This window comes from Maylandia zebra, linkage group LG8 (genome assembly GCF_041146795.1).
Source record: "Maylandia zebra isolate NMK-2024a linkage group LG8, Mzebra_GT3a, whole genome shotgun sequence".
Classification (NCBI taxonomy): domain Eukaryota; kingdom Metazoa; phylum Chordata; class Actinopteri; order Cichliformes; family Cichlidae; genus Maylandia; species Maylandia zebra.
Window position 1 is genome coordinate 6,655,140 of NC_135174.1, and position 14,174 is coordinate 6,669,313.

A 14,174-nucleotide genomic window follows, 5' to 3' on the forward strand; every position below is an offset into this window, starting at 1 on the left:
AAAGTATGCACTGATTTAAAAAACATGGACAGTGACACTGATGAAAATCACTGGCTGTGCCACGTTTTTACGTAATGCGGGAAGCTTATGTGGCCCTTTTCACAAAAGTCTGTGTTTACATATCGTTTTATCTTCTGGGTTCTTGCAGCATAACTTGAGAATTCAGCGGCTGTCAGAAAAACAGTTAAACAAAAGGAAAAGACATTAAAGGATCTAAAAATATGCTCTGGTATTGGTAGGTGATAGCTATTATAAAGCATTTCCCCCAGCTGCCAATAAGTTTTCGTCTGTCCTCTCTCAGATGGAGGAAATAGGAGAGAGCAGGTCTGTGATAGTTACTGATACGTATAATGAGTTTTATGGGCCTACGGTTTATAATCTGTTAGTGTCTCCAGCTGGCTTCTGCAGCTGGCTTTACAGTAGAGAGGAGAGATAATGCTTTTTCCATCCCAAACGTGCTCATAAATCTACTCCTATCAAATCTAGGATTTTATGTCAGCAGTTTTTTTCTTATAGAAAATGAAGTTTATACACTCGAAGAGCAGTAAAAAGTAATCTGATGACACTCTTTTCTTGGTATGTTAGAAGTCTGTCAGTATTTTCACAGAAAAAAAAATGCTTTGGTCCACTTACTTTATTATTGATTTTTTACATTATGAGTATGTAATTAGGCATAATAAATAGTTTTTCTAATTATTTGAATTATATATATGACAAGCATACCAGTGTCTCTCAGTACATGAAAACTGCAGTTCCCCATCTCACCAGGTGGGGGTAGTAAAGGACCATGGAGTGATCTTATCGCTCAAGCGAGGGGCACGTGCTTTAGCACATCCATTACAGAAAGGAGATAATTAGAGGCAATAACTTGGAAAAAACAAAAAACAAAAAAGCCATGACAACACTCGGAGCGCGTGTCCTTAAAGGTGTGCAGCAGGTATTGCGATTCGGTGTCTTGCTGGATTCCATTGGGGTTAGAGGGAACTTGGCTCGGCTGTCAGGCGGTTCCTGTAACTTCCCAAACTCCAAACATTCACATCATTTCCCTCACTTAACTTTAAGGAACTAACAAGCTCTGCAGAGCCAGATGACATGAGTGTCAGCCAAAAGCGGGTAGATGGATTGAGGCCCATCTTTTGAACTGAAGTTTCATTTTGACTTTCTGTTTACTTGATGTCTACTTACCACACACACACGCACACACACGTACACACACACACGTACACACGTTCCATCTGACTAGGAAGCTACTTTTGAAATACAGTCAAAGATCCACAAGAAAAAACTCAGGCAGAGATGCCATATGTTCACATACCTCATAAAAATTGGTATACAAAAGGCTTTCACATAAAGAGTACATGCATGTTCTTATTGGTTGTAATTTGACTGCTTGTAATTTGAAGTCCTTAGAAAAGCAAACACACCTAAATATTTCCACAGCTCTACTCTGAACTGTGATTCTTTACCATCTTTGCATGTAAAGTGCATGACTGCATGACAGACTGAGAGGACATCAGATGTAAGGTTAAACACACATAAACACAAACTAAAAATGTGCTTGTCGAGATGGTTGGACAGACTTTCTGAAAGCTTTAAACTATATTTGTTGGACTGTTATCACTTGCAATCATTCTAATAAGCATTAAACAGAATGCAACTCAATAACTTTCCAGTTATTGTGTGAATAAGTGAATGGAAAATCTCTTTTGGAGTCATCCTGGTAACCTCAAGAGATTTCTAACCTGTGGTTCTCTTTCCTCTCCAATAAAACATCACCTTGATGCTGTTATTACAGCCTATAGTTATGGTAAATGGCCTGTATTTGTATAGCACTTTACTTAGTCCCTAAGGACTAAGGACTTTACACTACATTCAGTCATTCACACACAGGTGATGGCAGCTACATTGTAGCCACAGCTGCCCTGGGGTGCACCGACAGAGGCGAGGCGAGGACACTGGCACCACCGGGCCCCTCTGACCACCACCAGTAGGCAACGGGTGAAGTGTTGTGCCCAAGGACACAATGACTGAGACTGTCCGAGCCGGGGCTCGAACCGGCAACCTTCTGATTACAAGACGAACTGCCAACACTTGAGCCACGATCGCCCCGTTATGTTGTAAATTAAGCATCTTCTAGCGGTGCATGTAAAATGTGTGCTCCTGTTTCATGACCTTTGAAATAGGACAATTTTGGCACACTGCTATTCAGAAAAAGTAAATTTTTTACCATTTTTATTGTTGCTTTTTATTAATAATAATGGATGGCATTTATATAGCACTTTTCCACTATTCACTCTCACATTCACACACTGACAGACAGAGCTGGGGATCGAACCGGCAACCTTCCGGTTACAAGATGAGCTTCCTAACCTATATGTAACCTAGTAGGGAAACTGTCCTGCATAAGACTAAAAATGGTCCATTTCCAGTACAGTTGAGAACTGGGAGTGTTTGTGCCACTGCCACCTATCCCCAATCAAAGTGTTGCTCTATTAAAGAAGAAACACTGTGTGACTTACTGTCGGCCACTATTGCCTCCTCCTGCTCTAACTTTCTTTGATAGAAAGTAGCTGCAATGAAAGAACATTTACTCTGGAAATTTCTGAAAAATTCTTTCATTCACTGTCCAAACCAAAAATGCACTCGATTGTCCTGGAGTGTTAGCAGAAACCTCACAGACATCTCAGTTTTAGATAAACCCCAATTATTTGCTGTTGAACCCTGCAAACATCTACATATGTGTGTAGCACCTTTATTACTCACCATCCTGTTCTGTTCGACTATTTACTCCGCTCTCACACACTCGACCACCATCGCGATCTGCTCTCGCCAGTTACTGTACATGATCTCAGGCATTATCAGCCAGCAACACTTGCTGCTTGTTAATGATGTCATCATTAGGTCCCAGCAGGGATGTTGAGGTCAGCTGAGGAATGATAAAGGACCCTAATTTGAGCACTAGAATCATGTTGTCAACCCCCAAATTGGCAGCACAAATACGATGTACGTGCTTTTGGAGGAAGTCAGTCCGAGGAGACTTGGCGGCAGTACCGGACGCTGTTCCAACAGTCTGGGTTTCTGTGGCTGAGAAGGAGGAAGATGGGTACAAATTGGGAAGCTAAAAGGAAAATAATACCACTGAGAAGAAATGAGAGAGTACAACAAACATATTATGTTACTGACATGCTAGTCATGTCAGTCAAAGTGTAGCTTTTTTAAATTTTTTGTTCTGTGTGAGGTCCTGTAGGCTAGCTTTGATAGCTGTGATTACAATCAGTGCTAATGCTAATTACAAGGGTAGGAGCATAATATAAAGTTAAAGCTTACTGAGCATGAGTGCAAAAATCTGTAGCTCACTGCCACATGGACTGTATGCAAGATTCAGCCATGATAGCTGAGCACTAAGCTTTTGATATTTTCTAGTTTGGTTATTGATTTAGCTATTGTTGAGTTACCTGCTACGCTAGGCCATGCTAATCGCTTCACAGACACTGAAGAGAATTATGTCCTACCCACACCAGATGAAAAAAAAACAAAACAAACGAAACTTGCAGCCCACTAAAGAAAGGTTGCCTAATATTGTGCACAGGTGTACTGCTGTCATTGTATTCAGGTAGCTAAGTAGCGGGGAAGCCCAGGCCCGAGCTAATGACTACTGTTGATCAGCTGTTTTCCTGAGTCAGCACGTAATCTCCCTCAGCCAGAGCAGGTGATTGACACTTCAGCAGCTTTCCTCCGACCCCCACACCTCACACCCACTACTCCAGACCCTCCAGGTGTGTGACATAGACTCAGTTTAATACTGTTTGTGTCTGTGTGTGTGTGTGTGTGAGTAGAGATAGAAGGCCTTTGCAGCTGTGGTGTCACTGACATCAGCACTGCATCCTTTGGAAGACCTCTTTAATTAGTCCTCACTGCTCTATCATCACTTGCTGCTGTTCTTTCAAGCAGCTGGCACACGCACAGACGGAGCTCCTACCCCACACAGGTGCCTGAAGCAGAGAAACACATCATAGCAACCTTCTGGCAAACAGGTCAAGACAAAACTGAAGACAACAAACGACACAAGAAGGAAGGTTAATGGCAGCTGCTTAGATGTTGCAGTAGCAGCATATAAGAGCCAGTGCTTTTGGTTTCTCTTTTATCAGTATATACTTATTTTAACCTCAACTGATTACTCCGCTTTAATTTATAAAAACCGTTAAGGGAATTATACAAACGCACAATGCACAAAAGCTAACTATATTAAAATGCAGCAGAAAGCTAAAATAAAACACTCTTTTACAGCAACATTCATATGTAATGTTTAAATAAGACACGCGAAGTCGCAAAATGATTGAAATGCAAACTATTAAAATGCCTAACTTTGACACCAGGTGGAAGTGGTTATGAGCAATGAGTTATTGCTCTCATATATTATGCTTTAGCTCTACTTTGTAGTTACATTGTAACTACTTAGTATCTTTAATTACATAGTTTGAATTTTCTGTCATCAGTCTTATTTCTGAAAGTAGATGAATGCTGTTAAAAACAACAACAAACAAATAAAAACTCACAAATCACACAAAAATAGGCAAAAGCCAATGAGTAGCTAAGGTCTCGGGGTTAGCTAACAAGCTCTAATTGCTAAGTAAAAATTTCTCTTCTCCAACCAGCTGTCAGGCGCTTTGCTGGCTCTCGCTATTTGAAACATTTGCAAAGAGAAACCACTTTGTGATTGCAGATTGTTTCAGTCACCCATAATAACTGCATGCTCTCTGGTTTGTGACTTCAACAATCTGCAAGCAACCTTTAGCAACCAACTGCAGTCGTTTTCCTTAGTGACTGGTGGTTGTGGATTGGTCTCTATTCTGTGTGACTGGAGCCTAAGGAGATAGATACTTGGTGGAGTTGGTGGAGACCAAAACAAAGCTTAGAAACAGAAAAAATATTGAACTTGCATTTTTCCAGTGGCAAGTAAATCCATATTGATGTTAGTTTGTGCTGAATGTTTAACTAGGCATCTGCTTATTTGAAACAGCCACCATAATAGCTTTTAAATGTGTTCATTTGTATGTATTGCATTTGTCCCTTTGAGCCCAAGCAGCCAAAAAACTGCACACATGTGCACACACACTTTTGAAATACCTACTTTCCAAACCCCATGATTAAGTGGGGTGTAATTTCACAATGACCTTTTATATTAGCTTACTGGAAACCCACACATGAGCTAACATTACGGGTATCGTAATTCAGTAATATTATACATACCAAACTGTGAGTTTGCGGCCTTGATCGTGTAAATGCTTAGCCACAAACTTCAATTTTTATTCTTTACTTAGGAACTCCAAAAAATCAGTTCAGAGCGTCAAGTGAGCCCACTGTCAGTCTTTGATAACCGAGCACAAATTTTCAGAAACAACCAACAGCCCATTTAAGAAAGAATTTGAATAAAGATATTAAGACAGTAATGACTCACTGATGCAAAGTAAAGTGACACTTTTGGAAAGAAGTGTAAATTACAGGCAGGAATTTTTCTAAGCCAGCATTTAGCAGCCATTGCTTCATTGCACTGCTTGTACTTTGGCTTCAGCCACAAACTGTGGTAGTAGTTACCACTTAATCTAAACTAACCTAAACTCTGTGCAGCAGAAGCTGCTTGGGTAACAGCCAGCTGGTAATACATCAATGGATGACTAACCTGGCAAGATGCTGACTGCAGCAGCTGGAAGTGATTCAGCAACATGGAGCCTTTAAAAATTGGTTTGAGCTATCGGAACCACACGGACCGACTGTGTTCTGGGCAATGGACTCTCTGCAGACCAAATGGTTTCAAGATTATGAGCATCACAGCACAAATCTCAGCGCAAAAGAGAACTTGGCCGTTTTGTCCGAGGACCAAACACGGCCTTTATTACTGAATAATGTTTTATACACTCACATGACATTGGCTACGAAGAGGCCTGTGTTTGTAGTTACTCTCTGCTGACTGGATTAGATCTCAGATGAAGACATAAAGGAAATGTAATGTAAAATAATATATGGCGAATAGGTACTGCCAATACTTCTTGTAGTGTAACTTGCTTACTTTTTCTGTAAGCTCTCTGCTTGAAGAAGAGTAGCTGTATAAAGGCAGAAATGACTGCCTATTGCTAATTTACCTTGTAATTACACGCCTGGCTCCACTCTAAAATTCACAGATTATCCTGAACAACAAAATAAAAAAAATAAAAAAACATAGCTGTCAAAGTCTAAAGAGAGGGACTTTCCCAGGTTGAATTCCATTGAAAAAAATTAAACAGAGACAGACATACAAAAAAATAAGCTAAATTTAGATGACTGTTTATATGTGTTCTAGCATTAGAACATCAGTTTTTAACTAACGTGAGCCGACAGTGATGTGAAAAAGATGTTAGGTTCACTTTTGGTACTCGCACCTTCCCTGCTTGTACCATTGAATTTCAACATTTTAATGAAGTCCAGACTGGAACTGGGCTTGAAAAAAAGGAGAGGGTTTTAAAAAACACTTTGGCGTTCAACGCCACGAAAGCCAAAATTATGACATTTCATGCTGCGTGGAGTGTGCAATGCAAAAATAGCAACCGGAGTGAGAAAGGAAAGAGTTTCTTGTTACCCTCTCTGACATTGCTGCCCTTCCTCTCGCTCTGTGTCGACTTACCTTAGAGATGACTTGTGAAATTGAGAGGTGTCCTTTGACATCCATCTGGAGCTGCTTGCACCAACATGCAGCCACCTGTGACCTGCATCAACCTGCAGCTTGAGCCTGAGACAGAGGACCTGGGGCTCCTTATTCATGTCAACGACACGTGGGGCGAGTTACTGGTGACGTCTTCTTTAGAGGTCATGAACAATCCCCCCCCCCCCCCCCCCCCCCACACACACACACACACACATATGTGTATGTGTGTGTGTGTTTTGCAGAAAAATATCTGATAATTGTGAAGGGATAACTTTTTTCAGTTTTGGTTGATGTTACATACAATTACCCTTTTGTCCATGCTGGTTCTCGATTGATGGTTTTGCAAAGCAATTTTGTGTCCTGGCAAAGTTTTCTGACTTCAAGGAAGTTAGTATCAGATTTGTGCCTGCTAACAGACACTGAAATAAACAACAATGTACGTTAACACTAGTCAGTTTAAACATAAAATACAATGAAATTTTGCTATGGGTTGTCAGGTAGGTTGGAGGGGGGTAAACACTGGTTTTGTGGAGCATTTGTGGTGTGGATAAGAAACTCACAACTCCTAAAATCTAACAGTTGAGGTGGTTATGATGAGGAGCTACTATTATTTAGTAAGGTAAGGCAATAAAACTACTTGGCTAGGCTTAGAAAAAAGACAACTGACAAATTAAGAAAATTAGATGCATAAATTGTATTTTTAAAAATATTTCTTCTGCCTTGTACAGTGTACATCTTCTATTTTTTTCCACAGTATTATTGTTACAGCAGCAGAGTGAACAGAAGGAATAAATACAACATAACCTAACGACAATAATGCTGTGGAGAAATTTGAAGAAAAATTCACAAAAAAGTCCTCAATTGGGACTAATAACATTTTTCTTATGTTATTTTATGTTATATATCTGAAAATATCTGAAAAATCATTGTGCATGTGTTACATCTTAATGTAAAACACTCCATCATTGTCTTTTTGTGTATACTTGTATACTGTATACAAAGTATTTAGCACATGTGCATCTATATATATATATATATATATATGTTATATAATATACAAGAAACCAATTACAGCACAGATCATTTAGAGAAATGCTTTTTATATGTATTCCTTATGTGTATCATGTTTGGCTTTGTTGCCAGTCCTCCGTTGACAAACTACTTTGGATTAGGTCCAGATGTAGCTGTACCCCCTTGACCTTTTTCCCTCTCTAATATTCCATCTTTTTTACCAAGTCAAAATATATTTATGCATGTGTACATATCACACGTCAGAACTGAATACACTGTATGTGTTAATCTTGCCCTAAACTATTTTGTCCCAACTGCTTTAAAAAAATGGAAAAGTGTAATAACTGTGTGACTCGTCCAGTTGTTTAGAATAAATGTGGCATCGTGCCTATATGTGTACCATTTTGGTATATCAACCACTTGTAAATCTGCAATTAGATCTAAACTTACAAAAGGGACCCAAAATGCAATCCCTACTTTTTTTAACCTCTCCTGCTTGACCGTTTATGAAGAAATTAGCCTAATTATGCGTAAATAGAAAATGGCTTTGGTGAATTTAGCTCATTCTGTTTGTCTAAATGGGCCTTGTTACAGCTTTACGTAAGCAGCACAGACCACTGACTGATCCGTAATTTAAATGATTTTATCAAACACATGTGCTGCCCAGGTTTCAGTGTGCCTACATGAGCCTGGACCAATGAAAAGAGGTGAATATAGAGTAAGCAAGTCAAGGTCAGAGTGGAAACATGTCATTTTCCTGATCATCTCTCCATATTTAGTAAAAGTCAGAAAAGTTATGTTAAAAAAAAGAAGCTTTTTTTGACTAATGGATGGGTTGGAAGTCAGTTTGTGATCTTCATTATGGCTGGACGGCACAGTCGCACGATCAGATTGCTTGGCTAAAACTACCAACTGTATAATTACATGTATATTATGACCAGTCGCCGGTCAGTCCTCGCCCAAGCATTGCTGCATATTCCACCTCCACGCCTTCTGCCTTTATCCTTTGTGGGCAAACATGCAGAAATCAGAACATGACATTTACACAGCCCTCGGTCTCTAGCCATTATAAATAAAATTATGTCACGGTTAAGTGTGCGATATCTGATTCTGAGTAATGGTAAAAAATCCCCTCCTACGTATGCTAATGCTGTTTTTGCAGCCCCTGTTGGGGGAGACACTGCAGGCATGCCAAGACGTTCAGAGCTTGAGAAAGGGAGTGGGCGAGGTGAGCGGTTGATGCTTTCCCAGTAAAATATTGGCAAATTAGCTGGGATGACACTTAAAATGCATGCAGACAATATATTTTAACGTTACTGTTCTGCTGAAGTTTGGTTCCTCGCTGTATTTTCATCCAAAGGGAACAGTTTCTGTCTACAAGTGCAAGGCTCTAACACCACTAGATAGATGAAACATCCAGTTCAGTATCTGGGTCTCTCTGGATGAAAATCAGTGATTCAAAGACCCTGCCAGGGTTTACTGATAGTGTCGGTTTGGTCATGTGCATCACTACAACAAAGTAAATACAAGTTAAATGGCCTAAAATGTATTTCTGGGGGTCTTATGCTACTTAAGAACTGCTAATGACAACATTTCAATTTCAGTTCAGTTATTAGTTCAAGTTGTTATTATGGTAAGACCCTACATTACAATACCCTACCCTATATTAGCAAGCTCCTTGTCATATTGGGAAGGAAAACTCCCTTTCATCAGGAAGAAACTTCCAGCAGAAACAGGACCTAACCATGAAAACTTGTAAAATGCCTACAGTTCAGATCCACTAGAGCAAGCTTGGCCAACTTCCAGGCCTCGAGGGAGATCTCACCCTGGATCAACACACCTGAATCAAATGATTAGTTCATTACCAGGCCTCTGGAGAACTTCACGACATGTTGAGGAGGTCATTTAGCCATTTGAATCAGCTGTGTTGGATCAAGGACACATTTCAAACCTGCAGGACACCGGCCCTCGAGGCCTGGGTTTGGACACCACCTCTCTAAAGTAAAAAGTAGGATAGTAGTAGGATAAGTTGGTGGCTGTATTGAATTTTTTGCATTTGGTGAATAAAGTAGCTTCACCAACCAGCTCCAAAAATTCTCCGTCAGACTCAGTCTGCAACCACTCTCAGACAGATTAATGGAAGTTTGCAAATAACTTCTTTCTAAATGCAGACACAGTCGTTGCCAGTAAGCACAACTCTTCTGTTAGTCACATCTTTGCTACAGGGGACTCAACTCAGCTGGTTGCTAACTGGTTGTATTGTGGTTATAGTCTGGTTGCTGAGCACCTGTCTCCTTTTGCAGAAACTACAGTACATCAATATTTGTTGAGGAATTTCTGGAATTCTGTTTCAAATCTATAATATTCGGACTGGACTGATAGCAGGCTGACTGTCTTATTGTGGTTTGAATGCCGTCTTCACACAGCAAAGTTACTTTGAAGATGGCAACTGACCACAGGTTTTTGCAGCTCTGGTCCCTGCTTTCGAGGTAGATATCTCAGTGGCAACAAGAACGTACATTTACTACACAGGCACAGTACTTTTTGTCATGCTGCACTCTCCAACTAATGTTTTTCCTAATGTGAAAGTAGCATTAGACAGAATATGTGAGTGCCTGAAGTGGTGCCCTAAGTATATGGAATTTCACATCATTCGGCAGCTCTTATAGGGATTTCCTTTAAATTGAGTAAAGGTATGAACAGATAGGCTCACCTAAGAACATTCTGACTTCTTTTTAACTGATAAATGTTACTAACATGGAACTAAGATGAAGGACACACTAAGCAGTGCCATGTAAGCATGCTAATGTTAACACTTAATTAAAAGCAAGACCTCTTGAATACAGTCTTACAGAGTGACTGTGTCCCTTCCTTTCTGTGGGGGAATTCATCCCCTACATCTGAAGCCAGTGGTTTGCTAATGTGCAACAGCAGGAGTACTGTAAAGCATTAGCCACACCAAAATTTAAATGAACTTACTTTTCCACCCCTGAAGCTAACTAGCATCACATTGTGCTCTTTTTCTTACTCTCACCATATCCTTTGCTTTTGTCAGCTTCACATTAAAGTTCATACTTCATTTCTGGGGTCTGTGAGAGATTGTAGGGGACGAGATGAAAGTAAATCAAAACTCTGTATGAAAAATACCCCTGTCTAATAGTGTAAAAGGATCCGAGGGGGAGTTTTTCACTGAGAGCAGGACCGAAGCAAAGGATCACATGAGGACAGAGGCTAGACAGAATGTTGAGGTTGATGATGCAACGGCATCTTGGTTTTTAAACCTTGAAGTCAGACACTTGGCCTCGGCCACTATTAACATTTGAAAGGTACCGCAAGAGATTCAGACAGTCTGTTCTGAACAAATAGGCCTGGAAGATGACATTATTTTGTCTTCTAGCTGCAGTATCAATAAAATAACAGAGTCAACATCCCTCTGGCTTCGGCACTGGCCAGCGGATGGCTCATTGTGGTGTACGCACACATTCATGCAGGCACACGTACGTAGGTGAACACTGCACACACACACACAACAAAAACAGGACAACAGAGAATATGAGTAGTCTTTCAAGACAGAGACAGATGTTCCTGGGTTTCGAGTTTGCTCTGGGAGGTGATGAATTAAAGGGAGTAAATGGGACTATAAATCTAAAATATATCTCATCTTCTATTTTAGGCCAGCAAAACTGAACGGTCTAACCACAGGAGATGAAAATATTTCACTAAATGTGGCACACATCCTGAGCAGGAAAGAGGCAAGACATCCCAAGTCAAGCCAGTTTCAAGAAATCAGTCCAAATATTCAGCTTCAATACTGTCCTCTTATTGCACACAAAGGCCATGACTGAAAAAGCAAAATGTTTATATGTGGTTCCCAACCACTGTGCCGTGGCACATAGGTGTGCCGTGGAAGATTATCTGGTTTCACCTGATTAGTACTTTAAGTGACCGGCGTGAGTAACAAGCAGAACAATTACATTCTCTTCCACTAGAGGACAGTACGACTACCTGCTCTAATTAAATGGGTTGCCAACTGCAGGTAAAACAGAAGAAGAAGAAGAAATACATAATAGTCATGCTGTGAGTGAGATGATGCAGGGCGTAATAGCAATAGATAAATATTTGAAAAGTAGTCAGTCTGACCTGGGTCTTGGAGAAAATTCCCACCCAGATGAAGGCCGTAGGATGAGTAGTGGTCAGGAAAAAGCAAAAAAAGGTACAAAAGGGGGCAAACCAAGCCAATTTCACTATGCCTGGTGTGCGGGGAAAAATCTCAATATGCTTTTTGTGGCATTTCTGTTTGGTGGTGTGCCGTGTGATTTTTCTAATGTGAAATATGTGCCGTGGCACCGAAAGGATGGGAAACACTGTGGTAACATATAACATGGTTATATTTACTAGTCTGCCTTCAAAGGGTCATCTTCATTTTAATTCTTTTTTTCTCAATAAGCTACATGCCCATGAAAGCAATGAACAAATTACAGAGAAAAAGCCAAATTCAAAGATCTCTGAATGTGGACATTTAGTTCTCACTGTTCTCGAGCAACAAATCATTGGGTTTGTTAATACAAGTAGGTGTGCGTCAAAGGTTTCAGAGTGTATATTTAACTTACTTTAGCATAATATAGATAGTGTTCCAGATGCAGGCAAATGCGTCTTAACTATAAACTTAATAAACTCAACTCAATCACTTGATACAACCGAGGCATTCAGAAGAGCATCTCTGATTGCACAACATGTCAAACCTTGCAGATGAGCTACAACAGCAGAAGACCACAACATGTGACACTCCTGTAAGCTAAAAGCAAGAAACTGAGGCTACAGTTCACATGGATGGAGCAAAATATGACAGTAAGAGATTGAAAAAGCATTTTCTGGACTAATGAGTCTCAATATGGGCTGCAAATTTTGGATGGTGGGGTCAGAATTTGGTGTAATCAATTTGAAATTGAAGTAAACTCCAAGCTAACAAAATTTGTCAAACCATGTGAGAATGTTCAGTTCACTTATTGACCAGATGTGTCTGGGGCGGAAGTGAAAAAGAAGTAATTTCAGGAAGAATTTGTAGTGTTGAGAATTTAAGCTCATTTCATGGCCAGTTGCTAGCCTGTGCAGACTTTTGCATGTGTATAGTACTTTGCTGTATCCCAGAATGCAAAGCAAATGTGGCTATGGGAAGTTTTTTAGCTCAGACTTGCAATGTACCCCGGCAGTTTGTTTGAATTGAGGTTGGATCTCATTCACGCCAAAAACCAATTGTTCTGGAGTTCATTTCTAACAGCACTTAGACTACTTCCTCCAAAGGGTCTCGATGCAGTTGTTTTAGTCCACAGGGGATTGCGATTGCTGTGTCCACACTTGCACAAACAAACCCCACTAAGTGGGAAAAAGAACCAGAGTTTGATTTAAATGCACTTATTACCTCAGGTGTGAAAACACCCTGAGGGTCCTGCATGTGGGTCCTTCACCTGTAACCTTTATAAATTCTAGGTTACAGGCAATGTAAGCAATTAGTTGGCAAAGACAATCGAACGTTTAGCAGCCAAAATACTGTTTAGTTTCTTCAGGACTTGGTGGAGACCAGCAAAAAAAGAAAGAAAAATAGAATACTTGACTTTTATTTTTGAGACACGACTCAACAGTCCAACCATTGCACCCTCTCTACTGAATTATCTTCTGTTGGTAGTTTTAATTCGCCAATATTATATCTACAGCTTGTTGAGCTATTGGTTGAGTTCAGTTAGTTTCCCCCAGAATCGAGCTGTGGCAGAGATATTTTTTGAGGACAGCATGTCAGAAAGGTTTACGTCTTTCATAAATGTTCCTACTTTTGTACTTTGGCCTTTTTTTCCCGCACAGAAGAAGCCAACAAGGCAGCAAAAAAACATGATGTCTGTTTTATGTTTTACACCTCATCATGTCAGTAATTCAATGTGAGTTTCACTTAAAAAAAAGTGACACACAGCTTTACTTGAAACTCATTTTTCACCACAAAAAAAGGTTACAATTGCAATGCTGATTCCATAATATTTAAAGGAAGATTTATTAAATGACATAAAATGCTTAATCAATGACAAAGTAGTGAAAACTGACAAAGAGCATACGTGAAATACTCAACAGTGTACCGGTTTTTTATATTCTATTTCCCAGGGTTAAATGTTTTCTCGAGCACAGACCTCATCAGTCATTGATCATTTTCTCTTGTTAAAGTGACTCATTTAACCTCATCCAACAGTATCGTCATCCATGTTGGCGATATGAATGATGTAATGAGTGAATACTGACGTACCGGGAACATATCATTGCCCCCCAAAATCTCAAAATCTAAATGACTCAATTAAAACTGATGTATTTGTTACATGTTTTATGTTCTACTCACAGTTTCTTCATAATAGTCTCAGAATATTTGAACATATTTTACTGGGGCTGACTCTTGTGTCACCCGGCCACTTGGTCACTTCTGATTGGTGTTGGGGCTGACTGTAGC